Source organism: Phyllobates terribilis, unplaced genomic scaffold (assembly GCF_046119375.1).
Source record: "Phyllobates terribilis strain yellow unplaced genomic scaffold, ASM4611937v1 Scaffold_1__5_contigs__length_1240528914, whole genome shotgun sequence".
Lineage (NCBI taxonomy): Eukaryota > Metazoa > Chordata > Amphibia > Anura > Dendrobatidae > Phyllobates > Phyllobates terribilis.
The window spans coordinates 430,733,389-430,737,563 of NW_027362761.1; positions in this window are offsets into that span (position 1 = coordinate 430,733,389).

Genomic DNA, 4,175 nt, shown 5'->3' on the forward strand with positions numbered 1-4,175 from the left:
TACTTATGTTTGCTTGGACAGATTATTATTACAAGGTGCCCTTACTTACTAAAGCCTTTTATGTATTACTAGATGGTGGCCCGATTCTAACGCATCGGGTATTCTAGAATATGTATGCGGCCGACCGGGCGTGACTAAGCAGCGAAGCAGTGTTTAAATGGGTTGTGCACTACTTTAAATTAACCCCCCAATGTATCCCCCCGGGGCCCCTAATGAATTTTGTAATTACGTCATGTTGTCAATACTGCTTGTGACAGCATCGCTGACCACGCACAGCCAGCACATAATTCCCCCGGCTGCAGCCGGCTCTTGCTTCCGCTTACATCACGACTATTTGCGGCTGCAGCCAGGGGTCTCCTGTTCCACGTACCACGGTGAATGAAACGTGACAGAAGTACGCCACACTGTGACTGACAGAACGTATTCATTAAACGTGACAGAAGTACATCACACACTGTGACTGACAAAACATGTTCAGTACGTCATGGGCAGTTGGTGAGTCACATGACCACATGGGCGGAGTCAGCCCTGCTATCTCCCGACTTGTTCTGAAATCCCGCGTCGCTGATTGGCCGCGGCCGGACCAATCAGCGACACGGGATTTCCTGGACAGACAGACAGACGGGATAAGCCGATTATATAGTAGATTATGGTAACGTGCATGTAGGGTATACGTTAGGCAGTATATTGTGATGATAAGTCCACTTTAAATAATTTTTCATCTCCTTAATAGAAAGTCATTAATATGTGTATGGCTGTTATAGCATCCCAGAAACTAATGCTCGTTCAGACGTAAAGGGAATCCGTCAGCAGTTTTTTGCTATGTAATCTGAAGACAGCATGAAGTAGGAGTTAAAACACAAATTTAAGCGAAGCCTCTCTTATCAAGCTCCCTCCTGTTGTTTACCTGAAATAATTGTTTTAGCACCACAAGCTTTTCATTGCTGGGACTCAGCAGGGCATGAGCCCTAGTCCGTGTCCACCCTCGTCAGAGATAAGCAGCTCACTGTCTATCGACACTGTAAATACAGAGCTTTCTCAACACTGCTGCATTACTAAATCTAAAAACTCTGATTGTGTCAGAACCGCTGCACCCAGTAAACAAAGTGATACATCATTGGATTCAGCTTCTCTTTGTCTACATTATTCTGCTCTCAGATGAGGTAGCAATAACCTGCTGGCAGATTCCCTTTAAGTAATTTTCTTCATAAGCAAAATATGGACTGATTTGTATCAGTGTTTTTGATCATATTTTCATCAGTGTTCAGTCATTGTGTCTGTTTTTACCTTCAGAGTTTTATCCTTTTCTTTCTACTTGTGACAAGAAAGTTTTTCAAGCTTCTCCTATCAAACAAACATGAAAATAGCACAGCAGTAGTATACATCTAGGATAGCATCTGAAAGCTCTTGAATTTTTGAAGGATCCATAAACTTGCATTGGTGAATTTGATTTATGACTCGGATTAAAAACTGACACATCTCTGTTTTTTTTCTTTTGAGGGTCACTCAGTCTGCAAAATACTTGGTCATGTAAACAATGGGTGTGAGTTCTATCCACAGACACTTCAGAGAGGAAGAGGACCAGAACTCTAGTGCCACCTACAGGAAGTAGCAATCCTAAAAGTCAATAGTGACCATTTAACGAGCCTTATCTCATGACTTAGGATATAAGCCAGAACCAGAAACTCAATTTTCAAATTGTGGCTTTAAAAGTCTCTTCACCATGACATGCCTAATATGTCGCTCTCCGCAAGGAGAAATGTTACCCCTTAGATATCCATAGACTGGACTTGTAGGAGAATCGCTGTCATTTGTATAGCCCTTATAGATTTGCAACAGCTGCAGAGACAAAAATTGGAAACCACTAGTCTACATGATAGTGTTTTGGGATAATCACACAATAGACATCTGTCAAATACTAAAAATTTTATTTTTTTAAGCACAATATAAGAAGACAAAAACAAATAATACATAAAAAAATTAATTTAGTGAAAAAATTTCTGAACAATTTATTTCCAGATGCAATCATCCGTCTACAAAAACAAATGAAAGATCATTTGTCTGAGGTCTCACACATTAATTTACATTTAATGAATTACAGTGTGAGAACAGAGTGAAATCTTTTTAATTAGAATGGAATGGGGAACCAGTACTTATTTCTTCCTTGTAATCGCTTAGATTGTCCTTGGGGAAAAAATTAACTTTGATTTTTTTTCTGTAATTAGAAAAGCTGTAAAATGCCCAAGCCATAAATTCCAACTTTCCAGAATAAACGAACACAAGGAAACAATTTGTTATCATCACCCCTAAAATGAAGCAGTGAACAAAGCATTTTATCTGATAAGAAACATTTAATGCTGATTGCTTTTTTATTTTATTACATTACATACAAATGTGGTTGAGAATTGTGCTCAAAAGAATTTATGTCGTCTTACATTATCAGGCACTAAGTTATACATGATGGTAGTGGCCAGAATTGGGCCTTAACGGCAGAATAAACATTATATATATAGAGAATTGCTTAGTCGAGTTTGATTCAACATTCAGATCAATATCGAACATGTCTCCGCAATTTTGCTTGAACCACTGAGTTCGCAAAAAATCATGGACATGTGAACACCCCATAGATTATCATAGGTGCGCAAATAACTGGTGTGTGATTTAGCCCTAACTTGGGATAACTTTGAAACTGTACTTGAATCTTGAAACTATTATATATATATATATATATATAATATACACACACACACACACATATATATATATATATATATATATATATATATATATATATAGTACAGACCAAAAGTTTGGACACACCTTCCCATTTAAAGATTTTTCTGTATTTTCAGGACTATGAAAATTGTACATTCACACTGAAGGCATCAAAACTATGAATTAACACATGTGGAATTATATACTTAACAAAAAAGTGTGAAACAACTGAAAATATGTCTTATATTCTAGGTTCTTCAAAGTAGCCACCTTTTGCTTTGGTGACTGCTTTGCACACTCTTGGCATTCTCTTGATGAGCTTCAAGAGGTAGTCACCGGAAATGGTCTTCCAACAATCTTGAAGGAGTTCCCAGAGATGCTTAGCACTTGTTGGCCCTTTTGCCTTCGTTCTGCGGTCCAGCTCACCCCAAACCATCTCGATTGGGTTCAGGTCTAGTGACTGTAGAGGCCAGATCATCTGGCGTAGCACCCCATCACTCTCCTTCTTGGTCAAATAGCCCTTACACAGCCTGAAGGTGTGTTTGGGGTCGTATGCTCAAACAGTGGTTTTCTCAGCCTGGAGGTGTGTTTGGGATCATTGTCCTGTTGAAAAATAAATGATGGTCAAACTAAACGTAAACCAGGTGGAATAGCATGCCGCTGCAAGATGCTGTGGTAGCCATGCTGGTTCAGTATGCCTTCAATTTTGAATAAATCCCCAACAGTGTCACCAGCAAAGCACCTCACACCATCACACCTCCTCCTCCATGCTTCACGGTGGGAACCAGGCATGTAGAGTCCATCCGTTCACCTTTTCTGCGTCTCACAAAGACACAATGTGCATCACTAACATGTTTTTATCAAACAAAAGCTCCTAGTATTAGGTTTAAAAAACACTTTATATCATTAGGGGGATTCCCTCACATACCTTTTCTTTCAGTCATAGGGGTGGCGACTATCTTTTCAGTCGAGAGAGGGGAGGGAGGATCAGGGAGCCATCATGCACAGAAGCTGATCTCAGAAGAGGTGAAGGAAATGCTGCTGGGAGGTGTCGGTCCCGCTAGTGAATCATAGCCGTAGTAGAAAATTGGAGAAAATCCAGATTCGGCACAGCAACCAAGTAAAAAATCTAAAAGTTTATTGAGCCAGTTTAAAAACAGAAAAGCGTAAAACCACCTTATGCATTTCTGGCGCAGTGAAACACCCTTAATCATAGGATACAAACAGAAAATGCAGGCTTCTATAAATGCAGGAAATGACCAAATCACCAGAATGGTGAAAATCACATTGCAAATGCAGCAGCTGTACAAAAACAATAGCACATCAATATACTGTATATAGTAAAAATCATTCTTAAAATTCATTCCCCTAGGATATATGGTGTCCAAACGCAATATCCAAAAAGCTTCCCTGGCCATAAGATTTTTTTGCCAGTTAACACCACGCTTCGGATATTCTAT